Source organism: Nymphaea colorata, chromosome 8 (assembly GCF_008831285.2).
Source record: "Nymphaea colorata isolate Beijing-Zhang1983 chromosome 8, ASM883128v2, whole genome shotgun sequence".
NCBI lineage: Eukaryota > Viridiplantae > Streptophyta > Magnoliopsida > Nymphaeales > Nymphaeaceae > Nymphaea > Nymphaea colorata.
Window position 1 is genome coordinate 24,550,654 of NC_045145.1, and position 27,958 is coordinate 24,578,611.

General features: G+C 36.5%; 4 long non-coding RNA genes across 4 annotated transcripts; 2 read left to right on the plus strand and 2 right to left on the minus strand.

Annotated features, from left to right (window-relative positions):
• Nucleotides 1-536: 536 nt before the first annotated feature.
• On the minus strand, nt 537-2,134 carry LOC116258560 (uncharacterized). The gene is made up of 2 exons (XR_004173742.2): nt 1,994-2,134; nt 537-1,760 (listed from the first exon to the last, which is right to left on the minus strand). It is a non-coding gene; the product is annotated as an uncharacterized LOC116258560 (long non-coding RNA).
• Nucleotides 2,135-2,199: 65 nt separating this feature from the next.
• Nucleotides 2,200-6,051, plus strand: LOC126410281 (uncharacterized). Its single transcript, XR_007574014.1, has 2 exons — nt 2,200-2,301; nt 5,878-6,051. It is a non-coding gene; the product is annotated as an uncharacterized LOC126410281 (long non-coding RNA).
• Nucleotides 6,052-18,752: 12,701 nt separating this feature from the next.
• LOC126410343 (uncharacterized) lies at nt 18,753-22,621 on the minus strand. The gene is made up of 2 exons (XR_007574162.1): nt 22,520-22,621; nt 18,753-18,926 (listed from the first exon to the last, which is right to left on the minus strand). It is a non-coding gene; the product is annotated as an uncharacterized LOC126410343 (long non-coding RNA).
• A 65-nt stretch (nt 22,622-22,686) lies between these two features.
• LOC116258532 (uncharacterized) lies at nt 22,687-24,284 on the plus strand. Its single transcript, XR_004173737.2, has 2 exons — nt 22,687-22,827; nt 23,061-24,284. It is a non-coding gene; the product is annotated as an uncharacterized LOC116258532 (long non-coding RNA).
• Nucleotides 24,285-27,958: the final 3,674 nt, after the last annotated feature.

Below are 27,958 nucleotides of genomic sequence, written 5' to 3' on the forward strand. Positions count from 1 at the left end.
TGGGGCTGGCCCGGGTGGGCCGGATAAGCCCGATTCGAGCCCAACAAGTTATTTTTAAAAAATTTTATTAATTTATATATATATATACACAATATTTTATTATAATTAATTATATTAATTATTATTTCATATTAAAATTATATATTTTTAAATTTAATTGGGCAGGGCTTAGGCTCGGATTCGGTTTTCCAAGTCAGGCCAGGCCGCGATGCCCAAGCTCACTTAAATCCACTTTGGTCAATTCAACGTCTTAACAGGAAGAATATCTACTTTGCAGTCTTTAAACAATCTTTTGGCCTGGGCAGAGGAGATACATGGGGGATGGTGTGCCGATACCCGCAAGTCAAAAACTTTATTAAGTGCACTCAAAATTACGCATGGTGCCCACGCCAGACTTAAACTCGATCAAGTGCCCCTCAGTGTAAAAGAAGAAAAAACAAAAAAAACTATTGCATTGCTTGGTCACTGCATATATTAAACAACCGTCACTGCACTCACAAGTCACAATATACCACCATCATGATCAAAATCATGAGGACAATAAACATCGGCATCATAATATTCATACGCCACTGTTTTGGATCTTCTCCATCAATATTAATCACACTATAGATGCCCATGCTTTCTTGTACCGATTTCGATTATGAGTACATCTTGAAATTTTTAAAACTTGACAAAGTCTTCAGAGGTAAAATACCCCAACATGAGGCGGGCAGTAAAAAGAAAGGAAAAATACAAACTCTTGCAGATGTGTTTCTGGCCCATCACTATATAGCTCCACACAGAACCTAAACTCTGTATATGTAACTTTGAGTAGATGAAAGATTCTGTTACTGCAGAGAGTGTCAGATATGCACCCAAAAGCAAAAGAAGGAAAAGTTGGGCCTTTTGGAGATTTTTCAAAAAAAAAGGAAGTTTTTGTTGGACATTCAACTTTTTTACTACCTATTTTTCTCCTTAGAAAGGTTTCCCACTTTTTACTGATCAGGGGTATTCCGAACATTATATCTCGAGTGCACAATTTTTTTTTTTTTTGCATGGGACAGTGCATAAAACCAGCTTGGTAACTTTGATATGGAACATTATATTTTACTGTGCCCCTATCTCACCGGAGCAGCTCGTTAACACTTAAAATAAATTTTCTTTCTCTTTGTTCCATGCATTGCCGTTAGTTTCTTTACAGTTTTCCTCAAAGTGATTTTGTTTTATTTTTTATCACCAAAACATCGAAAAAACGAAGAAGTTACAGTCAGATATTTGAACTTAGTCGCCAAGTCAAAAAGTAAAGCCCCTTGCAAGGACCGAAGAGGAAAACTCCAGTAATTGGGAAAATAATGTAAAATGAAAACAAAAAGCCCCTTTCATATGGATTTCGATATTTTGCAAGTCATATTCAACTTTATTTTAGAAAAAGACTTGACACGTGAGGCATCATTCACAAAGGGGCAAAGCCATGACACCAACGGACAAGGACAGGGTTGGAGCTGCATTCTAGATAACTAAAGAAGATGGAATGGCCTGTAAATCAATGCCCCACCCATATCGGCCGTATATTTTCTCAAGGGCGTAAAATCATTTAACCTAACAGTTGATCATTCTTGAAAGAAAGGAAGCTTTGTTTCTCCAGATTTCTGGGAATCAACCAACGTAAGAAAATTAGCTCAAGCGATCCTGAGCTCCAGCTTTGTTCTCTATTTAATGCTGATATTCAAGGCTCACTTTGGGGAATGGGGTCGAAACTGCTGATTAGAATCCTGCATCTGAGAGAGAGAGAGAGAGAAACTCCGTGATTGTAATATTGGAGGTCGTTGACCAACACTTTTACAACAAGAACAAACCCAACATAATGGCCATGGCTGCAAGCCGGATATATATATATCTGCAGTTGCAACCAGTGCCAGAACGAGGTGCTAGCTTGCAGCCATGGCCATTATGTTGGGTTTGTGAAATATCTGCAGTACAAATTCTTAAGAGTAGGAAGACATGGGTTTACTTGGTATGATCTGAAGTCATGGAGCAGCGGTGGTGAAACTGAAGGAGGACTGATCATCAGGGAGTCGGAGAGCTTGACAGGAGGGGTTCCTTCATCTTCCTGTTGGTCGAGTGACCAGCATGTGCAGCCTGTGGATCACATCCCTTGGGGAGAACAACACAATCTGTCTCATCAGGACTGTGGTGGCTATCGATTGCTGATCCCTGCTCAACGAGAGCAGTTGCAACCAGTGCCAGAACGAGGAAGAGGATGAACGAATGGGAAAGGGAAGCCATTAAATTTGGTGATGAAGAGGCACGGTCGCCCAGGTGCCTGCCTTAGTGACTATTTATAGTGAAATGAAGCTGCAGGCTCAAGGGTTTGAGCTCAAACACGGGAACTCTGGAATCAAGAGTTTTCGTACGATTTAGAAAATTTACATGAAGAACTTGAGTAAAAATAATGATAATTGTTGAATGTCAGTACTTTCAATTATTTCTTTATTTACTTGTTTTTAGACTATTCGCTAACTTTATATTTGTGTCGTGCTGGGTACTGAAATACATGTTAAATCATGGTAGGATAGGTATTCCAAGAAACTGAAAGCAAGCCCTATACCCTAAAATGAATGAGGTGCTAGGTGGAAGCTTAGTCTCTCCTACGGTAGAATAAAATTTTATCCCTGCTTACCTAGAATTATTCCCAAACTCAAATCACTTTATAAGTCAAGTACAATCTTTAAGGCAAGTTCATGAAACAAACAAACTATTTCACCGGGACTGGACTGGGGCCAAGCCAAGTTTTAAGCGTAATACGCTGGAAATACTCTGGCCGAACTGGCCAGGACCAAGGGCTAGAGGGAACTTGACCCGGCCCAACAAGGAGGAACTCAATTTAAAAAAAAAAACTGTAATTTGACGTAGGCCCCCCTCTCTTTTTATAAACCATTTCTCATTGGAAAAACCATAGAGACTAAAGCTTTTATTAAGGTTGTGTTGGTTTAACCTGATGATAAATCCCTGGTGATATGAATTCTTAAGATTTTAGATGCATGCTGATAATCGATCTTAAATCATGACTTTGAACATGTATAATAAAATGAGAATCTCCTGAAAAACACCCTTTATGCAATGTCAAGTCTTAGCTATTCGAGGCCGTCAACCCAACCTAAAGAAGCTTGGTAAGCTTTGAAAAGTGTGATAAAAAAAGAAACCATCCCTTTTTTGAAAGGTATTTTAGTCCTTTTCCATCTCCTAGTAGAGATAATAACCCATGGGAATGCCATATAAAAGTTGGTGTAGTGTTCATCCTTTTCACTATCTCTCTACTTTAATTTGTTATAAGATAACGTTATGAAAAAGACAATGAAAAATAGAACAGGTTAAATTCACCAAATGTTGAATGTCGTTAGATAGCTAAGCATTAAAAATCAATCATTACTAGAACCTCCTTGAATCTTTTGGCACCATAAATCATTGGTAGTACTTATGTGGCAACGATTTTTTACTTTATCTGACATATTTGATTTCTCCATATACAAGATGATTCAATTCCGCCTATATATGCAGTAATGTGTTTGTGTGTTTACATATTCGGCAGGCTGTCTTATCATGAAGACAGGACAATTCTTTCTCTTCGAAGGAGGCAAACCCCCTTTCGCAAAAAAAAAAAAATGAAACTTTGTTTTTGATCGAAATACTTTGATAGTGAAAAATTCTTACTAAGAGGCACTAGATATAAATTTATTATTTCATATCAAAATTATATATTTTTAAATTTAATTGGGCAGGGCTTAGGCTCGGACTCGGTTTTCCAAGTCAGGCCAGGCCGACCCGATGCCCAAGCAAACTTAAATCCACTCGTTTGGTCAATTCAACGTCTTAACAGGAAGAATATCTACTTTGCAGTCTTTAAACAATCTTTTGGCCTGAGCAGAGGAGATACATGGGGGATGGTGTGCCGATAACCGCAAATCAAAAACTTTATTAAGTGCACTCAAAATTACGCATGGTGCCCACGCCAGACTTAAGCTCGATCAAGTGCCCCTCAGTGTAAAAGAAGAAAAAACAAAAAAAAACTATTGCATTGCTTGGTCACTGCATATATTAAACAACCGTCACTGCACTCACAAGTCACAATATACCACCATCATGATCAAAATCATGAGGACAATAAACATCGGCATCATAATATTCATACGCCACTGTTTTGGATCTTCTCCATCAATATTAATCACACTATAGATGCCCATGCTTTCTTGTACCGATTTCGATTATGAGTACATCTTGAAATTTTTAAAACTTGACAAAGTCTTCAGAGGTAAAATACCCCAACATGAGGCGGGCAGTAAAAGGAAAGGAAAAAATACAAACTCTTGCAGATGTGTTTCTGGCCCAACACTATATAGCTCCACACAGAACCTAAACTCTGTATATGTAACTTTGGGTAGATGAAAGATTCTGTTACTGAAGAGAGTGTCAGATATGCACCCAAAAGCAAAAGAAGGGGAAGTTGGGCCTTTTGGAGATTTTTCAAAAAAAAAGGAAGTTTTTGTTGGACATTCAACTTTTTTACTACCTATTTTTTCTCCTTAGAAAGGTTTCCCATTTTGACTGATCAGGGGTATTCCGAACATTATATCTCGAGTGCACAATTTTTTTTTTTTTTTTTTTTGCATGGGACAGTGCTTAAAACCAGCTTGGAAACTTTGATATGGAACATTATATTTTACTTTGCCCCTATCTCACCGGAGCAGCTCGTTAACACTTAAAATAAATTTTTTTCTCTTTGTTCCATGCATTGCTGTTAGTTTCTTCACAGTTTTCCTCAAAGTGATTTTGTTTTATTTTTTGCCACCAAAACATCGAAAAAACGAAGAAGTTCCAGTCAGATATTTGAACTTAGTCGCCAAGTCAAAAAGTAAAGCCCCTCGCAAGGACCAAAGAGGAAAACTCCAGTAATTGGGAAAATAATGTAAAATGAAAACAAACTGCCCCTTTCATATGGATTTCCATATTTTGCATGTCATATTCAACTTTATTTTAGAAAAAGACTTGACACGTGAGGCATCATTCACAAAGGGGCAAAGCCATGACACCAACGGACAAGGACAGGGTTGGAGTTGCAGCTTAGATAACTAAAGAAGATGGAATGGCCTGTCAATCAATGCCCCACCCATATCGGCCGTATATTATTCTCAAGGGCGTAAAATCATTTAACCTAACAGTTGATCATTCTTGAAAGAAAGGAAGCTTTGTTTCTCCAGATTTCTGGGAATCAACCAACGTAAGAAAATTAGCTCAAGCGATCCTGAGATCCAGCTTTGTTCTCTATTTTCTGCTGATATTCAAGGCTCACTTTGGGGAATGGGGTCGAACCTGCTGATTAGAATCCTGCATCTGAGAGAGAGAGAGAGAGAAACTCTGTGCTTGTAATATTGGAAGTCGTTGACCAACACGTTTACAACAGGAACAAACCCAACATAATGGCCATCGCTGCAAGCCGGATATATATATATATATATATATATATATATATATATATATATGAAATATCTGTAGTATAAATTCTTAAGAGTGGGAAGACATGGGTTCACTTGGTATGATCTGAAGTCATTGAGCAGCGGTGGTGAAACTGAAGGAGGACTGATCATCAGGGAGTCGGAGAGCTTGACAGGAGGGGTTCCTTCATCTTCCTGTTGGTCGAGTGACCAGCATGTGCAGCCTGTGGATTGCATCCCTTGGGGAGAACAACACAACCAGTCTCATCAGGACTGTGGTGGCTATCGATTGCTGATCCCTGCTCAACGAGAGCAGTTGCAACCAGTGCCAGAACGAGGAAGAGGATGAACGAACGGGAAAGGGAAGCCATTAAATTTGGTGATGGAGAGGGGCACGGTGGCCCAGGTGCCTGCCTTAGTGACTATTTATAGTGAAACGAAGCTGCAGGCTCAAGGGTTTGAGCTCAAACACGGGAACTCTGGAATCAAGAGCTTTCGTACAATTTAGAAAATTTACATGAAGAACTTGAGTAAAAATAATGATAATTGTTGAATGTCGGTACTTTCAATTATTGCTTTATTTACTTATTTTTAGACTATTCGCTAACTTTATATGTGTATCGTGCTGGGTACTGAAATACAATTTAAATCATGGCAGGATAGGTATTCCAAGAAACTGAAAGCAAGCCCTATACCCTAAAATGAATGAGATGCTAGGTGGAACCTTAGTCTCTCCTACGGTAGAATAAAATTTTATCCCTGCTTACCTAGAATTATTGCCAAACTCAAATCACTTTATAAGTCAAGTACAATCTTTAAGGCAAGTTCATGAAACAAACAAACTATTTCACCGGGACTGGACTGGGGCCAAGCCAAGTTTTAAGCCTAATATGCTGGAAATACTCTGGCCCAACTGGCCGGGCCCAAGGGCTCAAGGAGGAACTCAATTTGAAAAAAAAAAATTAATTTGACGTAGGACCCCCCTCTCTTTTTATAAACAATTTCTCATTGGAAAAACCATAGAGACTAAAGCTTTTAGTAAGGTTGTGTTTGTTTAACCTGATGATAAATCCCTGGTGATATGAGATTCTTAAGATTTTAGATGCATGGATTTAAGATCAGACTTCCGATCTTAAATCCATGACTTTGAACATGTATAATAAAATGAGAATCTCCTAAAAAACACCCTTTTATGCAATGTCAAGTCTCAGCTATACGAGGCCATCAAACCCAACCTAAAAGAAGCTTGGAAAGCTTTGAAAAGTGTGATAAAAAAAGAATGGGAATGCCATATAAAAAAGTTGGTGAAGTGTTCATCCTTTTCACTATCTCTCTACTTTAATTTGTTATAAGATAACGTTATGAAAAAGACAATGAAAAATAGAACAGGTTAAATTCACCAAATGTTGAATGTCGTTAGGTAGCTGAGCGTTAAAAATCAATCATTACTAAAACTTCCATGAATCTTTTTGCACCATAAATCATTGGTAGTACTTATGTGGCAACGATTTTTTACTTCATCTGACATATTTGATTTCTCCATATACAAGATGATTCAATTCCGCCTATATATGCAGTAATGTGTTTGTGTGTTTACATATTCGGCAGGCTGTCTTATCATGAAGACAGGACAATTCTTTCTCTTCGAAGGAGGCAAACCCCCTTTTGCAAAAAAAAAAAAAAATGAAACTTTGTTTTTGATGGAAATACCTTTGATAGTGAAAATTTCTTACTAAGAGGCACTAGATATAAAATTTTTAAAATTTTTATAGGCACTAGTATCTAAATGAGAAAAAAATTTCTAACATATCAATATAAAAATATGAATTTTTTTTGTGGGCTTGCATACGCAATTGCTCATACCATACACACTTGCCTCCTCTGGCTGCTCAGTCGAGTCTCATATGATTTTCTTTACCATGACGCAAGGAAGAGACCAAGATTTCTTTTTATGATTTATTACTTTGAATTTATGATATATATATATATATATATTATAAACATATATATATATATATTATAAATAAATAAATAAATAAATATATATATATATATATATATATATATATATATATATATATATATATATATATATATATATATAGATATGACAAGAACAGGTTTACATTGCCTCCACAATGACTCCCATAATTTTAATCTCAACATTTTTCAATACAATCAAGATAGCACCATTTAACTTTTGAACTGAGGATATGACTCTAACACACCACCCAACCCAAGCGGTTGCGCTAGAGAGAGAGATGGAATCGGGGCGGAGAGTGCAAAAAGAACAATGAAAATAGAAAAGGAAACAATTGGCTATAGGAAGTTTTAAATTTACCAGATGTTAGATGTTGGTGGATAGCTAATCATTAAAAATCAATTATTACTAAAACCTCCTTTAATCTTGTTGCACCATAAATCATTCATAGTACTTAGGTGACAATTATGTTTAAGTGATAGTTTTTAATTTTTAACTACCCAAAATCTGACATATTTGATTTCCCTGTACACAAGAAGATTCATTTCTGCCTTTATACATGTGTATGTATTTGTGTGTGTACACGTTAGGTAGGCAGTCCTACCATAAAGATCAGATAACGTTTTGTAGGGGAACTAGCATTTGGACTCGCCCCACCATGTTTCTCTCTAGAAAAGAAGACGACCCCCTCCTGCAAAAAAAAAAAAAAGAAACCCGTAGCTTTTGATGCAAATACCTTACCTTATCTTGATGCCAATGAGGGGTGCAGTCAAAACTTTTTCATGAGATATGTCAAATTATAATTTTAAAATTTTGATAGGAGCCAAATCATTATTTTTAAATATTTTTATATAAAATAATTTTTTAAAATTATATGTAACCATTTTTTTTGGGTGGAAGGAGAGGAGGGGAAGGCTTTTGCCGCCCCCTTTTGGCTCTGCCCATGATGCCAACAATGATGGTACAGGAAAGCATTACTGGTGACCTATGCTTATACATACATACATATATATATATATATATACATATATATATATATATATACATATATATATATATATATATATATATATATATATATATATATAGTCGTATTAACGATGGTTGATGGTGTGACAATAATTTATGGTAAGCGGTTTATGGTGTTGTAGCAACAGAATTCTAATGTGTAGCCATTCAACCATCTAGTATAGAAGTGTTGAATCCAACCCTTTAAATTTGTATGTCAAGTTACGGATCGGCCACTTCAACCAGTTTCGGTTATCAGATTCCATACTCTTCTTCTAACCATGTAGTTGTTTGAATATGTAATTCAAGTAAGTAAATAAATAAATAAATACAGTTACATCTCCAATTTGTACTAGCCAATGCACATCACAAAGTTAAGGGCGGGCTCCAGGCCGGGCCGCTGGCGGGGGCCAGGACCAGGCCCGGCACTGGCCTAGGTCTGGGCCAAAAAAACCTGGCACTTGCCCGTTAACATTTGAAAAGTGATTTTTTTATTTTTTTAAATTTAATAAAATATATTTTATTACTGAAAAATATATATGACATTAAAAAAAATACTTTTTTTATTTATAACCTGGCAGGGCCGGGGCCCAGGTTTCATGTATCTGGCCCGGGCCTGGGCCCAACGGGCCAACCTGGACCCAATGCCCACCCTACATAAAGTATGGTGTGTTCGTGTAGGGATGCCAACCGATTGGAATAGAATGAAAAAATATCTTTAACTTTTGGGTTGTTTACATATTTGGATTCAAATATGAATAAAAAATAGTCATGTTTGATTTTAATCCGAAATCCGATAAGACAGTTCTAAACCAATTTTTACATTTACTTTTGAATCTGAATCCAATTGAACCAATTGGGCCTGTAAGAGAATTAGGTATATGATGTTTATCTAAAAATAAAATTGAACTTCTATTTGCATTTGAGTCTAATCAGATATTTATTATATTTGTTTATAAATCTAGGTTCAATCAAATGTCATTTCTTAAATCCAAATCTGATCCGATTTTTTAATTGTATATTAATTGTTTTTTTCATATTTGATTTTTTACATAATGGTTTGAGATCTCCAATCCAAATTAGATATATTAACATTCTTACGTCCATTTCTTACTAGTCATTCATATATGTATATATATTATTTATTTATTTATCTATTTAAAAACCAAAATTCACCCTTAGTATTACTCACGAGTTCATAATAAGAAACAATCAGATCCAACTGATATGAAAATGACAGTCATCGCCTTTGATTTGTCATTTTTCAAATCAAGCCGTCCTTTTATCTGTTTGTTTTTGGAAGCCATGACCAATTCGCATTGAAAGGTCTCCCCTTTCAACTTCTCCAGTACAAGTAACGTCATACCGAAAGCAAGCTTGTCCAAATTAAGGGCATGATGAGCCATACAATATGCATTAAAGTCGACGTTTACAATTTTTTCTATGACACTTTTTTAAATCTTGGTGATAAAAAAATGTGCTTTTTTTTTAAATATTCATTAAAAATGCAAAAAATAAATCAGTAAGATAGGACAAAAACATTTTTTATTGAAAAACATGACAAAATAAAAATATTAGAAAAAAGAGAAAAAAATGTTTTTTTCACGTTTTTCTTCACCAAAGACCCAAAAAATTGGAATTCCACCATCTCCTTCTGCAATTGGAATCGAGTTTCATGCAGTCGTAGTGCCTAAAGGGTAGTTGCTTACTTTGGACCTCATTGACATCAACCACCTCTTCTTTTTACAAGTTCTTGATCTTACAAATAACAGTTTCTAAGGCCATCCTTTTATTGATTTTCATCACCTGCCTCTTTTAGAACATCTATCCTTGAAAAGAAACCATTTTGATATCTAAGCGAACCGTTCTAAAAAGATTGAATATTGAAAACGATTTAATATCCGATCAAAAAGTTGGATTGGATTCAGATTTAAGAAATGACATTTGATTGGATTTGACACGAATAAACATCCGACTGAATTGACATTCAAATAGGATTTAGTTTTTAAATGAATATTCTATATCCAATGCCCTTACATTTTGGAAATCGGTTAGATTCGGCTAAAAAATTCGGAATTGGATTCAGATCTGAATGTAAAAAATCAGATTTAGATTGTAAAACCGGATTTCAGATTTGGATTCAGGTTTGTTTTTTCTTTGTTCATATTTGAGTATGAATTTGAATCTGAGTATATGAATATTTAAAAGTCAATATAAGTATATATGATTCAAATCCGATCCATTGAAAATCCCTAGTTAATCTCACAGACCTTGCATCATGTGGCCACCTGCAATTTTTGTCAAGATAAAAAAAAAACCAATTGAATGGCAGGGTACCTGAGTTATTGGGAAAAAAATCAATTGAAAGAATAAGAAAAAATCTAAAAGTTCATAAAACACAGGACACAAAGAATTTAATTTATCACCATATCGTGAACTTCCTCCTGACTACGTAATTCAGCCTACTCATCATGAAGGGGTTGTTATGTAATAAGAACAACATATTATAGTTTCATGAATCTCTTATATTTGGCAATAAGAACAGCGTGTTATTGTTCCACAAATCTGCTCGAATGGTTGGAGCACATTCATCGAACATTATTTCATATTGTTTTATGAACCTACTTCAATTTTTGAGGTAAATGCATAAAACAGAAACAAACTATTGCTTTCGTCAAATGGCTTCGAAAGCAAGCGGTAGAGACCAAGTACAACTATGAGAAGATTTCATGTGATAACAGGTCGATCGGATACAACAATATTAAATATGAAGCCCTTAGTACAAAAAACCAAACAGTTGTAAGTCTAAAAAGAAACAAAATTAACAAAGAATGGCTGGCTTGAAAAGAAACAAACATATGGAGAACATGAGCTAAAATAATAATAGGTAAAAGAAAAAGAAAAGAGAATGAGAAAGTCAACCATTCTCAAACCATTAAGGCAAAGTTAGATTGAATACTGGATCGAACGAAACCCCACCCATCACATTTATTCGTTTGGGAATTTGTTATTATTTATTTAATTTAGATTTAATTGTCTTCTTTATTCATTTTTGCCAACTTATAACTAATATTTATTTAATATGCAACCGGAGCTTGGCCACTTTATCTCCGGATCAAAACAGTAAAAGAAGAGGTCCACGAGAATGTTTGCAATGGCCTGGCCGTTGTGGGTTTCATTTAACATGTCGATGAATGGAGACATCGTTAAATTTGAACCACCAAAGCACGTGGAGTCGTGGAGTCGTGGAGGCGGTACGACTATAGAGCCGCTAGAAGCCAAATGGAGGCCATTCAATGCCAGCAGGGCTTCAAAGCCATCATTAAATTTGATCAAATGTGTGCTGGGTCTCTCTCTCTTGGAGATACCAGCAGGGCTTCAACGCCATCCTTGCTTCTTTTACTTTGTTCACCATTTTGGTGGGCTTCAATCTTAGCGATTTGCAGGAGACAAGGTCGGTCATCTCTTGCTCTCTTATCCATGTGGCAATGTTGCGTTCTTTGTAGATATTTTGTTATATTATTCATAATCTCGTGGAAGAATTGAGGGATCCTAAGTTAGATTCCTTTCTTGGTGTTTCTGGATGTATTTCATGGGAGATATACCAGCAGAGCATCATGCACATCCTTGGTTCTCTTTTACTTTGTTCGTCTTGCTCGTGGGCCGACTACAATAAAAGATAGCTTCTGCCACGATCATTCCCATGGAAAGGTCTGTGGTGGACAAAATGGTAAAAGTTGTTCCTCTTTTAGCAGAATACTTTTACAAGATAATAAGAGGAGGCAAACATTTTCAAGGGAGAGAGAGAAGGACGGGCAATCTGTGATCGCCTTTCCATGCTTCTCTCGTTCTGCAGCCTTCCAACATGACGAGGTTCTTGTCGATGAGAAGGAGTACAAGAGAGCCAGGACTCTTTTCCTCCACTTGATTCCCTCACCTATCGATGAAGCAGAGAGCAAACAGAGGCTCCTCCCCTGCCTACTCGAACACGACAAGAACCTCGTCATGTTGGAAGGCTGCAGAACGAGAGAAGCATGGAAAGGCGATCACAGATTGCCCGTCCTTCTCTCTCTCCCTTGAAAATGTTTGCCTCCTCTTATTATCTTGTAAAAGTATTCTGCTAAAAGAGGAACAACTTTTACCATTTTGTCCACCACAGACCTTTCCATGGGAATGATCGTGGCAGAAGCTATCTTTTATTGTAGTCGGCCCACGAGCAAGACGAACAAAGTAAAAGAGAACCAAGGATGTGCATGATGCTCTGCTGGTATATCTCCCATGAAATACATCCAGAAACACCAAGAAAGGAATCTAACTTAGGATCCCTCAATTCTTCCACGAGATTATGAATAATATAACAAAATATCTACAAAGAACGCAACATTGCCACATGGATAAGAGAGCAAGAGATGACCGACCTTGTCTCCTGCAAATCGCTAAGATTGAAGCCCACCAAAATGGTGAACAAAGTAAAAGAAGCAAGGATGGCGTTGAAGCCCTGCTGGTATCTCCAAGAGAGAGAGACCCAGCACACATTTGATCAAATTTAATGATGGCTTTGAAGCCCTGCTGGCATTGAATGGCCTCCATTTGGCTTCTAGCGGCTCTATAGTCGTACCGCCTCCACGACTCCACGACTCCACGTGCTTTGGTGGTTCAAATTTAACGATGTCTCCATTCATCGACATGTTAAATGAAACCCACAACGGCCAGGCCATTGCAAACATTCTCGTGGACCTCTTCTTTTACTGTTTTGATCCGGAGATAAAGTGGCCAAGCTCCGGTTGCATATTAAATAAATATTAGTTATAAGTTGGCAAAAATGAATAAAGAAGACAATTAAATCTAAATTAAATAAATAATAACAAATTCCCAAACGAATAAATGTGATGGGTGGGGTTTCGTTCGATCCAGTATTCAATCTAACTTTGCCTTAATGGTTTGAGAATGGTTGACTTTCTCATTCTCTTTTCTTTTTCTTTTACCTATTATTATTTTAGCTCATGTTCTCCATATGTTTGTTTCTTTTCAAGCCAGCCATTCTTTGTTAATTTTGTTTCTTTTTAGACTTACAACTGTTTGGTTTTTTGTACTAAGGGCTTCATATTTAATATTGTTGTATCCGATCGACCTGTTATCACATGAAATCTTCTCATAGTTGTACTTGGTCTCTACCGCTTGCTTTCGAAGCCATTTGACGAAAGCAATAGTTTGTTTCTGTTTTATGCATTTACCTCAAAAATTGAAGTAGGTTCATAAAACAATATGAAATAATGTTCGATGAATGTGCTCCAACCATTCGAGCAGATTTGTGGAACAATAACACGCTGTTCTTATTGCCAAATATAAGAGATTCATGAAACTATAATATGTTGTTCTTATTACATAACAACCCCTTCATGATGAGTAGGCTGAATTACGTAGTCAGGAGGAAGTTCACGATATGGTGATAAATTAAATTCTTTGTGTCCTGTGTTTTATGAACTTTTAGATTTTTTCTTATTCTTTCAATTGATTTTTTTCCCAATAACTCAGGTACCCTGCCATTCAATTGGTTTTTTTTTATCTTGACAAAAATTGCAGGTGGCCACATGATGCAAGGTCTGTGAGATTAACTAGGGATTTTCAATGGATCGGATTTGAATCATATATACTTATATTGACTTTTAAATATTCATATACTCAGATTCAAATTCATACTCAAATATGAACAAAGAAAAAACAAACCTGAATCCAAATCTGAAATCCGGTTTTACAATCTAAATCTGATTTTTTACATTCAGATCTGAATCCAATTCCGAATTTTTTAGCCGAATCTAACCGATTTCCAAAATGTAAGGGCATTGGATATAGAATATTCATTTAAAAACTAAATCCTATTTGAATGTCAATTCAGTCGGATGTTTATTCGTGTCAAATCCAATCAAATGTCATTTCTTAAATCTGAATCCAATCCAACTTTTTGATCGGATATTAAATCGTTTTCAATATTCAATCTTTTTAGAACGGTTCGCTTAGATATCAAAATGGTTTCTTTTCAAGGATAGATGTTCTAAAAGAGGCAGGTGATGAAAATCAATAAAAGGATGGCCTTAGAAACTGTTATTTGTAAGATCAAGAACTTGTAAAAAGAAGAGGTGGTTGATGTCAATGAGGTCCAAAGTAAGCAACTACCCTTTAGGCACTACGACTGCATGAAACTCGATTCCAATTGCAGAAGGAGATGGTGGAATTCCAATTTTTTGGGTCTTTGGTGAAGAAAAACGTGAAAAAAACATTTTTTTCTCTTTTTTCTAATATTTTTATTTTGTCATGTTTTTCAATAAAAAATGTTTTTGTCCTATCTTACTGATTTATTTTTTGCATTTTTAATGAATATTTAAAAAAAAAGCACATTTTTTTATCACCAAGATTTAAAAAAGTGTCATAGAAAAAATTGTAAACGTCGACTTTAATGCATATTGTATGGCTCATCATGCCCTTAATTTGGACAAGCTTGCTTTCGGTATGACGTTACTTGTACTGGAGAAGTTGAAAGGGGAGACCTTTCAATGCGAATTGGTCATGGCTTCCAAAAACAAACAGATAAAAGGACGGCTTGATTTGAAAAATGACAAATCAAAGGCGATGACTGTCATTTTCATATCAGTTGGATCTGATTGTTTCTTATTATGAACTCGTGAGTAATACTAAGGGTGAATTTTGGTTTTTAAATAGATAAATAAATAAATAATATATATACATATATGAATGACTAGTAAGAAATGGACGTAAGAATGTTAATATATCTAATTTGGATTGGAGATCTCAAACCATTATGTAAAAAATCAAATATGAAAAAAACAATTAATATACAATTAAAAAATCGGATCAGATTTGGATTTAAGAAATGACATTTGATTGAACCTAGATTTATAAACAAATATAATAAATATCTGATTAGACTCAAATGCAAATAGAAGTTCAATTTTATTTTTAGATAAACATCATATACCTAATTCTCTTACAGGCCCAATTGGTTCAATTGGATTCAGATTCAAAAGTAAATGTAAAAATTGGTTTAGAACTGTCTTATCGGATTTCGGATTAAAATCAAACATGACTATTTTTTATTCATATTTGAATCCAAATATGTAAACAACCCAAAAGTTAAAGATATTTTTTCATTCTATTCCAATCGGTTGGCATCCCTACACGAACACACCATACTTTATGTAGGGTGGGCATTGGGTCCAGGTTGGCCCGTTGGGCCCAGGCCCGGGCCAGATACATGAAACCTGGGCCCCGGCCCTGCCAGGTTATAAATAAAAAAAGTATTTTTTTTAATGTCATATATATTTTTCAGTAATAAAATATATTTTATTAAATTTAAAAAAATAAAAAAATCACTTTTCAAATGTTAACGGGCAAGTGCCAGGTTTTTTTGGCCCAGACCTAGGCCAGTGCCGGGCCTGGTCCTGGCCCCCGCCAGCGGCCCGGCCTGGAGCCCGCCCTTAACTTTGTGATGTGCATTGGCTAGTACAAATTGGAGATGTAACTGTATTTATTTATTTATTTACTTACTTGAATTACATATTCAAACAACTACATGGTTAGAAGAAGAGTATGGAATCTGATAACCGAAACTGGTTGAAGTGGCCGATCCGTAACTTGACATACAAATTTAAAGGGTTGGATTCAACACTTCTATACTAGATGGTTGAATGGCTACACATTAGAATTCTGTTGCTACAACACCATAAACCGCTTACCATAAATTATTGTCACACCATCAACCATCGTTAATACGACTATATATATATATATATATATATATATATATATATATATATATATATATGTATATATATATATATATATGTATATATATATATATATATGTATGTATGTATAAGCATAGGTCACCAGTAATGCTTTCCTGTACCATCATTGTTGGCATCATGGGCAGAGCCAAAAGGGGGCGGCAAAAGCCTTCCCCTCCTCTCCTTCCACCCAAAAAAAATGGTTACATATAATTTTAAAAAATTATTTTATATAAAAATATTTAAAAATAATGATTTGGCTCCTATCAAAATTTTAAAATTATAATTTGACATATCTCATGAAAAAGTTTTGACTGCACCCCTCATTGGCATCAAGATAAGGTAAGGTATTTGCATCAAAAGCTACGGGTTTCTTTTTTTTTTTTTTGCAGGAGGGGGTCGTCTTCTTTTCTAGAGAGAAACATGGTGGGGCGAGTCCAAATGCTAGTTCCCCTACAAAACGTTATCTGATCTTTATGGTAGGACTGCCTACCTAACGTGTACACACACAAATACATACACATGTATAAAGGCAGAAATGAATCTTCTTGTGTACAGGGAAATCAAATATGTCAGATTTTGGGTAGTTAAAAATTAAAAACTATCACTTAAACATAATTGTCACCTAAGTACTATGAATGATTTATGGTGCAACAAGATTAAAGGAGGTTTTAGTAATAATTGATTTTTAATGATTAGCTATCCACCAACATCTAACATCTGGTAAATTTAAAACTTCCTATAGCCAATTGTTTCCTTTTCTATTTTCATTGTTCTTTTTGCACTCTCCGCCCCGATTCCATCTCTCTCTCTAGCGCAACCGCTTGGGTTGGGTGGTGTGTTAGAGTCATATCCTCAGTTCAAAAGTTAAATGGTGCTATCTTGATTGTATTGAAAAATGTTGAGATTAAAATTATGGGAGTCATTGTGGAGGCAATGTAAACCTGTTCTTGTCATATCTATATATATATATATATATATATATATATATATATATATATATATATATATATATATATATATATATTTATTTATTTATTTATTTATTTATAATATATATATATATATGTTTATAATATATATATATATATATATCATAAATTCAAAGTAATAAATCATAAAAAGAAATCTTGGTCTCTTCCTTGCGTCATGGTAAAGAAAATCATATGAGACTCGACTGAGCAGCCAGAGGAGGCAAGTGTGTATGGTATGAGCAATTGCGTATGCAAGCCCACAAAAAAAATTCATATTTTTATATTGATATGTTAGAAATTTTTTTCTCATTTAGATACTAGTGCCTATAAAAATTTTAAAAATTTTATATCTAGTGCCTCTTAGTAAGAAATTTTCACTATCAAAGGTATTTCCATCAAAAACAAAGTTTCATTTTTTTTTTTTTTTGCAAAAGGGGGTTTGCCTCCTTCGAAGAGAAAGAATTGTCCTGTCTTCATGATAAGACAGCCTGCCGAATATGTAAACACACAAACACATTACTGCATATATAGGCGGAATTGAATCATCTTGTATATGGAGAAATCAAATATGTCAGATGAAGTAAAAAATCGTTGCCACATAAGTACTACCAATGATTTATGGTGCAAAAAGATTCATGGAAGTTTTAGTAATGATTGATTTTTAACGCTCAGCTACCTAACGACATTCAACATTTGGTGAATTTAACCTGTTCTATTTTTCATTGTCTTTTTCATAACGTTATCTTATAACAAATTAAAGTAGAGAGATAGTGAAAAGGATGAACACTTCACCAACTTTTTTATATGGCATTCCCATTCTTTTTTTATCACACTTTTCAAAGCTTTCCAAGCTTCTTTTAGGTTGGGTTTGATGGCCTCGTATAGCTGAGACTTGACATTGCATAAAAGGGTGTTTTTTAGGAGATTCTCATTTTATTATACATGTTCAAAGTCATGGATTTAAGATCGGAAGTCTGATCTTAAATCCATGCATCTAAAATCTTAAGAATCTCATATCACCAGGGATTTATCATCAGGTTAAACAAACACAACCTTACTAAAAGCTTTAGTCTCTATGGTTTTTCCAATGAGAAATTGTTTATAAAAAGAGAGGGGGGTCCTACGTCAAATTAATTTTTTTTTTTCAAATTGAGTTCCTCCTTGAGCCCTTGGGCCCGGCCAGTTGGGCCAGAGTATTTCCAGCATATTAGGCTTAAAACTTGGCTTGGCCCCAGTCCAGTCCCGGTGAAATAGTTTGTTTGTTTCATGAACTTGCCTTAAAGATTGTACTTGACTTATAAAGTGATTTGAGTTTGGCAATAATTCTAGGTAAGCAGGGATAAAATTTTATTCTACCGTAGGAGAGACTAAGGTTCCACCTAGCATCTCATTCATTTTAGGGTATAGGGCTTGCTTTCAGTTTCTTGGAATACCTATCCTGCCATGATTTAAATTGTATTTCAGTACCCAGCACGATACACATATAAAGTTAGCGAATAGTCTAAAAATAAGTAAATAAAGCAATAATTGAAAGTACCGACATTCAACAATTATCATTATTTTTACTCAAGTTCTTCATGTAAATTTTCTAAATTGTACGAAAGCTCTTGATTCCAGAGTTCCCGTGTTTGAGCTCAAACCCTTGAGCCTGCAGCTTCGTTTCACTATAAATAGTCACTAAGGCAGGCACCTGGGCCACCGTGCCCCTCTCCATCACCAAATTTAATGGCTTCCCTTTCCCGTTCGTTCATCCTCTTCCTCGTTCTGGCACTGGTTGCAACTGCTCTCGTTGAGCAGGGATCAGCAATCGATAGCCACCACAGTCCTGATGAGACTGGTTGTGTTGTTCTCCCCAAGGGATGCAATCCACAGGCTGCACATGCTGGTCACTCGACCAACAGGAAGATGAAGGAACCCCTCCTGTCAAGCTCTCCGACTCCCTGATGATCAGTCCTCCTTCAGTTTCACCACCGCTGCTCAATGACTTCAGATCATACCAAGTGAACCCATGTCTTCCCACTCTTAAGAATTTATACTACAGATATTTCATATATATATATATATATATATATATATATATATATATATATCCGGCTTGCAGCGATGGCCATTATGTTGGGTTTGTTCCTGTTGTAAACGTGTTGGTCAACGACTTCCAATATTACAAGCACAGAGTTTCTCTCTCTCTCTCTCTCAGATGCAGGATTCTAATCAGCAGGTTCGACCCCATTCCCCAAAGTGAGCCTTGAATATCAGCAGAAAATAGAGAACAAAGCTGGATCTCAGGATCGCTTGAGCTAATTTTCTTACGTTGGTTGATTCCCAGAAATCTGGAGAAACAAAGCTTCCTTTCTTTCAAGAATGATCAACTGTTAGGTTAAATGATTTTACGCCCTTGAGAATAATATACGGCCGATATGGGTGGGGCATTGATTGACAGGCCATTCCATCTTCTTTAGTTATCTAAGCTGCAACTCCAACCCTGTCCTTGTCCGTTGGTGTCATGGCTTTGCCCCTTTGTGAATGATGCCTCACGTGTCAAGTCTTTTTCTAAAATAAAGTTGAATATGACATGCAAAATATGGAAATCCATATGAAAGGGGCAGTTTGTTTTCATTTTACATTATTTTCCCAATTACTGGAGTTTTCCTCTTTGGTCCTTGCGAGGGGCTTTACTTTTTGACTTGGCGACTAAGTTCAAATATCTGACTGGAACTTCTTCGTTTTTTCGATGTTTTGGTGGCAAAAAATAAAACAAAATCACTTTGAGGAAAACTGTGAAGAAACTAACAGCAATGCATGGAACAAAGAGAAAAAAAATTTATTTTAAGTGTTAACGAGCTGCTCCGGTGAGATAGGGGCAAAGTAAAATATAATGTTCCATATCAAAGTTTCCAAGCTGGTTTTAAGCACTGTCCCATGCAAAAAAAAAAAAAAAAAAAAATTGTGCACTCGAGATATAATGTTCGGAATACCCCTGATCAGTCAAAATGGGAAACCTTTCTAAGGAGAAAAAATAGGTAGTAAAAAAGTTGAATGTCCAACAAAAACTTCCTTTTTTTTTGAAAAATCTCCAAAAGGCCCAACTTCCCCTTCTTTTGCTTTTGGGTGCATATCTGACACTCTCTTCAGTAACAGAATCTTTCATCTACCCAAAGTTACATATACAGAGTTTAGGTTCTGTGTGGAGCTATATAGTGTTGGGCCAGAAACACATCTGCAAGAGTTTGTATTTTTTCCTTTCCTTTTACTGCCCGCCTCATGTTGGGGTATTTTACCTCTGAAGACTTTGTCAAGTTTTAAAAATTTCAAGATGTACTCATAATCGAAATCGGTACAAGAAAGCATGGGCATCTATAGTGTGATTAATATTGATGGAGAAGATCCAAAACAGTGGCGTATGAATATTATGATGCCGATGTTTATTGTCCTCATGATTTTGATCATGATGGTGGTATATTGTGACTTGTGAGTGCAGTGACGGTTGTTTAATATATGCAGTGACCAAGCAATGCAATAGTTTTTTTTTGTTTTTTCTTCTTTTACACTGAGGGGCACTTGATCGAGCTTAAGTCTGGCGTGGGCACCATGCGTAATTTTGAGTGCACTTAATAAAGTTTTTGATTTGCGGTTATCGGCACACCATCCCCCATGTATCTCCTCTGCTCAGGCCAAAAGATTGTTTAAAGACTGCAAAGTAGATATTCTTCCTGTTAAGACGTTGAATTGACCAAACGAGTGGATTTAAGTTTGCTTGGGCATCGGGTCGGCCTGGCCTGACTTGGAAAACCGAGTCCGAGCCTAAGCCCTGCCCAATTAAATTTAAAAATATATAATTTTGATATGAAATAATAAATTTATATCTAGTGCCTCTTAGTAAGAATTTTTCACTATCAAAGTATTTCGATCAAAAACAAAGTTTCATTTTTTTTTTTTTGCGAAAGGGGGTTTGCCTCCTTCGAAGAGAAAGAATTGTCCTGTCTTCATGATAAGACAGCCTGCCGAATATGTAAACACACAAACACATTACTGCATATATAGGCGGAATTGAATCATCTTGTATATGGAGAAATCAAATATGTCAGATAAAGTAAAAAATCGTTGCCACATAAGTACTACCAATGATTTATGGTGCCAAAAGATTCAAGGAGGTTCTAGTAATGATTGATTTTTAATGCTTAGCTATCTAACGACATTCAACATTTGGTGAATTTAACCTGTTCTATTTTTCATTGTCTTTTTCATAACGTTATCTTATAACAAATTAAAGTAGAGAGATAGTGAAAAGGATGAACACTACACCAACTTTTATATGGCATTCCCATGGGTTATTATCTCTACTAGGAGATGGAAAAGGACTAAAATACCTTTCAAAAAAGGGATGGTTTCTTTTTTTATCACACTTTTCAAAGCTTACCAAGCTTCTTTTAGGTTGGGTTTGACGGCCTCGAATAGCTAAGACTTGACATTGCATAAAAGGGTGTTTTTCAGGAGATTCTCATTTTATTATACATGTTCAAAGTCATGGATTTAAGATCGGAAGTCTGATCTTAAATCCATGCATCTAAAATCTTAAGAATCTCATATCACCAGGGATTTATCATCAGGTTAAACCAACACAACCTTAATAAAAGCTTTAGTCTCTATGGTTTTTCCAATGAGAAATGGTTTATAAAAAGAGAGGGGGGCCTACGTCAAATTACAGTTTTTTTTTTTAAATTGAGTTCCTCCTTGTTGGGCCGGGTCAAGTTCCCTCTAGCCCTTGGTCCTGGCCAGTTCGGCCAGAGTATTTCCAGCGTATTACGCTTAAAACTTGGCTTGGCCCCAGTCCAGTCCCGGTGAAATAGTTTGTTTGTTTCATGAACTTGCCTTAAAGATTGTACTTGACTTATAAAGTGATTTGAGTTTGGGAATAATTCTAGGTAAGCAGGGATAAAATTTTATTCTACCGTAGGAGAGACTAAGCTTCCACCTAGCACCTCATTCATTTTAGGGTATAGGGCTTGCTTTCAGTTTCTTGGAATACCTATCCTACCATGATTTAACATGTATTTCAGTACCCAGCACGACACAAATATAAAGTTAGCGAATAGTCTAAAAACAAGTAAATAAAGAAATAATTGAAAGTACTGACATTCAACAATTATCATTATTTTTACTCAAGTTCTTCATGTAAATTTTCTAAATCGTACGAAAACTCTTGATTCCAGAGTTCCCGTGTTTGAGCTCAAACCCTTGAGCCTGCAGCTTCATTTCACTATAAATAGTCACTAAGGCAGGCACCTGGGCGACCGTGCCTCTTCATCACCAAATTTAATGGCTTCCCTTTCCCATTCGTTCATCCTCTTCCTCGTTCTGGCACTGGTTGCAACTGCTCTCGTTGAGCAGGGATCAGCAATCGATAGCCACCACAGTCCTGATGAGACAGATTGTGTTGTTCTCCCCAAGGGATGTGATCCACAGGCTGCACATGCTGGTCACTCGACCAACAGGAAGATGAAGGAACCCCTCCTGTCAAGCTCTCCGACTCCCTGATGATCAGTCCTCCTTCAGTTTCACCACCGCTGCTCCATGACTTCAGATCATACCAAGTAAACCCATGTCTTCCTACTCTTAAGAATTTGTACTGCAGATATTTCACAAACCCAACATAATGGCCATGGCTGCAAGCTAGCACCTCGTTCTGGCACTGGTTGCAACTGCAGATATATATATATCCGGCTTGCAGCCATGGCCATTATGTTGGGTTTGTTCTTGTTGTAAAAGTGTTGGTCAACGACCTCCAATATTACAATCACGGAGTTTCTCTCTCTCTCTCTCTCAGATGCAGGATTCTAATCAGCAGTTTCGACCCCATTCCCCAAAGTGAGCCTTGAATATCAGCATTAAATAGAGAACAAAGCTGGAGCTCAGGATCGCTTGAGCTAATTTTCTTACGTTGGTTGATTCCCAGAAATCTGGAGAAACAAAGCTTCCTTTCTTTCAAGAATGATCAACTGTTAGGTTAAATGATTTTACGCCCTTGAGAAAAATATACGGCCGATATGGGTGGGGCATTGATTTACAGGCCATTCCATCTTCTTTAGTTATCTAGAATGCAGCTCCAACCCTGTCCTTGTCCGTTGGTGTCATGGCTTTGCCCCTTTGTGAATGATGCCTCACGTGTCAAGTCTTTTTCTAAAATAAAGTTGAATATGACTTGCAAAATATCGAAATCCATATGAAAGGGGCTTTTTGTTTTCATTTTACATTATTTTCCCAATTACTGGAGTTTTCCTCTTCGGTCCTTGCAAGGGGCTTTACTTTTTGACTTGGCGACTAAGTTCAAATATCTGACTGTAACTTCTTCGTTTTTTCGATGTTTTGGTGATAAAAAATAAAACAAAATCACTTTGAGGAAAACTGTAAAGAAACTAACGGCAATGCATGGAACAAAGAGAAAGAAAATTTATTTTAAGTGTTAACGAGCTGCTCCGGTGAGATAGGGGCACAGTAAAATATAATGTTCCATATCAAAGTTACCAAGCTGGTTTTATGCACTGTCCCATGCAAAAAAAAAAAAATTGTGCACTCGAGATATAATGTTCGGAATACCCCTGATCAGTAAAAAGTGGGAAACCTTTCTAAGGAGAAAAATAGGTAGTAAAAAAGTTGAATGTCCAACAAAAACTTCCTTTTTTTTTGAAAAATCTCCAAAAGGCCCAACTTTTCCTTCTTTTGCTTTTGGGTGCATATCTGACACTCTCTGCAGTAACAGAATCTTTCATCTACTCAAAGTTACATATACAGAGTTTAGGTTCTGTGTGGAGCTATATAGTGATGGGCCAGAAACACATCTGCAAGAGTTTGTATTTTTCCTTTCTTTTTACTGCCCGCCTCATGTTGGGGTATTTTACCTCTGAAGACTTTGTCAAGTTTTAAAAATTTCAAGATGTACTCATAATCGAAATCGGTACAAGAAAGCATGGGCATCTATAGTGTGATTAATATTGATGGAGAAGATCCAAAACAGTGGCGTATGAATATTATGATGCCGATGTTTATTGTCCTCATGATTTTGATCATGATGGTGGTATATTGTGACTTGTGAGTGCAGTGACGGTTGTTTAATATATGCAGTGACCAAGCAATGCAATAGTTTTTTTTTGTTTTTTCTTCTTTTACACTGAGGGGCACTTGATCGAGTTTAAGTCTGGCGTGGGCACCATGCGTAATTTTGAGTGCACTTAATAAAGTTTTTGACTTGCGGGTATCGGCACACCATCCCCCATGTATCTCCTCTGCCCAGGCCAAAAGATTGTTTAAAGACTGCAAAGTAGATATTCTTCCTGTTAAGACGTTGAATTGACCAAAGTGGATTTAAGTGAGCTTGGGCATCGCGGCCTGGCCTGACTTGGAAAACCGAATCCGAGCCTAAGCCCTGCCCAATTAAATTTAAAAATATATAATTTTAATATGAAATAATAATTAATATAATTAATTATAATAAAATATTGTGTATATATATATATAAATTAATAAAATTTTTTAAAAATAACTTGTTGGGCTCGAATCGGGCTTATCCGGCCCACCCGGGCCAGCCCCATAACGACTCGGGCTGGCCCGGGTCCATTTTTCTCGTGCTCGGGCCCGAGTCAGGCCGGGTGCCGGGTATCCGGCAACAGCCCGACCTGGTGCCCTGCCTCAGCATGTATAAACCGGCCCAATATGCCCCACTGCTTGTCCTTCCGACGCAAATGTTGCTGAGAGAAAATTTTGTCGTTCGTTTGCAGTGGCAGCCAATACCATTATGATGTTCCAGTGGATCTCCCAAAAAACTTTGATGATTTGGGGGATTTGATATTCTACCAACTTTTGGTATCCAAGGAAAAACTTCAACCATGTGGATAGCTGCCCCACTACAAAAAATTGGTATTTTACCAATGGCCAGGAAACATTGGTAAAGGAGGAAAGAACATCAGTAAAAATTTTACCGTCGTTTAGTCGGGACATCAGTTAAGAGAATATTGGTGAAAATGTCACCGACTTTTCAAAGCTGTCAAAAAGTAGGACTTATGCAAGATTTCCAGAAAAAAATGGTGGAATTTGTAGTTTCTAACCCTAAAACAAATTTAATTATTATATATCTTAGTCATTTCATCTATGAATGGAATGGCGTACTGGACAGGGCAGGGGCTGGTAGCGGGTTCAAGTTCTCATGGCATCAACTCCTTGTGTTGTAAAAGGAAGCACACCAATATGCAAATTGAATCATATCACAAAAACAAACCTACCACTCTAGGAGGAAGGAGGAAAAGGGTGAAAGGCTTCAACTTTCAACCCAGCAGTAAAATGAAATACTCATCTAGCTCACAACAAGATGTACTTCGGCCACTTCTCCTATGGAAAAGTAGCTTGTCACCTTGAGCAATACTCGTATGCAGCATTTTTTTGCCAGAGGATGGGATGGTACAACTGAAATAGCAACTATGGAACAATGGCAGGTAATCTAGGGGCTGAGAAGCACATGGATGTAATCTCATTGTCACCAAACAAGGTAATGAACATGAAAATGACGTTTATAGGAAACATTGGTAAATGACTTTATAGGATTTATAATTTCTGAACAACTCTTCCTATCTCTCACTGCAAAAGAAGAAATGTCTATATCAAATCTGAATCCAAATTTGAATATAATTCAAATCCTAGGCAAATCTGATTGTCAAATTCACATCTAAATCTGAGTCTGACTTTTAAACAGACTGAACCACTTTATAATATGTCCGGAACGAACTTTCAAATGGATGGATATCAAATAGAGGAGATTTATTTAACATGAATCTGAAATCGATTCCAAATCTGTTGAAATATTTAGTTAAATCTGAATCTGAATACGATCATGTGTTATTTCTTAAAGCTGTATTTGGTCCGACTGATTCAGATGATAATTTGTTATATAATCCAATTCTTTTAAAGTAGTTAATTTGGTCAGATATATGATCCAAATTGAATTTATTAACACTTATATAGATGATATATATATGTGTGTGTGTGTGTGTGTATCATTATGTCAATTATGTGTTTCTTGTGGAGCATCCGATTTTTTTATCTGACGTTCCTTGTTACTTAAAAAAGTAAAAGTAAAAAACAAAATAGTTGAGGCGGCAGCTGTAGGGCTGCACACAAGCAGAGTCAAGCTCGAGCTCAGATCTAGTCATGTTTAGTCAGCTCGAGCTCGACACAAGATCCATAACTCGAACTCAAACTCGAAATTGACTCGAGAGACTGTGTTTGAGCTTGAGCTCGACTCGTGGGCTCGTTTTAACTCATTTATCCTGTATGTTTTCCCCAGAAAGCATAAACTATTCTACATTGTGTTTCATCTCTGAAGTTAGAACTCAATGCAGGAACACCCAATTTCCAGAAACCCAAAAAGAACACATACAAAAAATAAAAAAGGACTGTAATGTATCCCAACCGACACATACAACAATCCTGGAAGAGAAACTTGAGGGGCTGCTTACCTTTGGTCATCTGCCACCAACGGAGGAGGAAATGTAGGGTGAAGATAGATGAGAGAAAAAATGATAAGGGAAAGCGTGGGTGAGGAGAGAAAAATGAGAGGGAAAACGAATGAGGTTGATTGATTGAAAAGAGTAATGATGAGGGTAGGTGGTGGGTGTAATGATGAAGGTAAGAGGAAGCATGGGTGAAGAGAGAGAAAAGGAAATGAAAAATTCAAAACACGTAAAGAAAGCAATGAGAAAAAAAATAATAAAAAGTTTGTAAAATTTAACAAACCAAGCAAAAAGCCCAGCTGAGTCGAGTCCAACCAACTCAAACTCGGCTTGCTAATATATTCGAGCTTATATTTAAGCTCGAGCTCAACTCATACAGAAACGAGTGGAACTCGAGTCAGGTTTACTCGAGTGAGTTCGAGTTGAGCCCAAGTTGGCTCGACTCTTTGTGCAGCCTAGTCAGTTGTGACCATGAATGGGGAGAAACTGTCACCTCCCTTTGACGGTGTTGGCAACCATTGGCTCAAAACCACCGGGGACATCGGCGACACATTAACAAGAAGAAATCGTCGCCTCCTCCTCGCTGTGTTGGAGAACCACCGGCGGGCAATAGCAGAGCTACCTTGTGGCTGGATTGTATGATAACGGATTGTATGCCAACACTAGACTCAGGCCTAGCTATATGCAGGGCCCACACCAGACTTAGGCTGCTGTCCCGTAGTCCAATATGCATTCATTCCATCGCAATAATAAGATGTATTAGTGCCCTCTTCCACCACTACACTCAATCGTCTATTGTCATCTTGAATAGGTCTAACCAATTTGCAAGGGCAGAAATTAATCTCGCTCTCATGTTTCAGATTTTGCTCCCAAAGCTATCCACATACAGAATAACAATCAACTACAAAGTTGAGAAATTGTTTAACACCTCAAAAGTTTAATCCTTTATATGTAAGATTACGAAGATTTTGAAAGACTTATAAAGGAGGCTGTTAAGTGATTGATTATCTTAGTTCATTTGAACTTGCAAGGGGGTGGGTTAGATCTGTTAAATCAGGGGTTCAAATCCGGTGTAGGAGTATACTCAAGTTGTTACAATAGTATCAAAGCGGCTTCAACATTGAACCTATGATCACACGCAAAACCAAAATCCAAATGAAACCAAACCTGGATGCCCTAATATAGCTAACTACACTATGAAAAGATCCTCCCAACATCTTTGCAA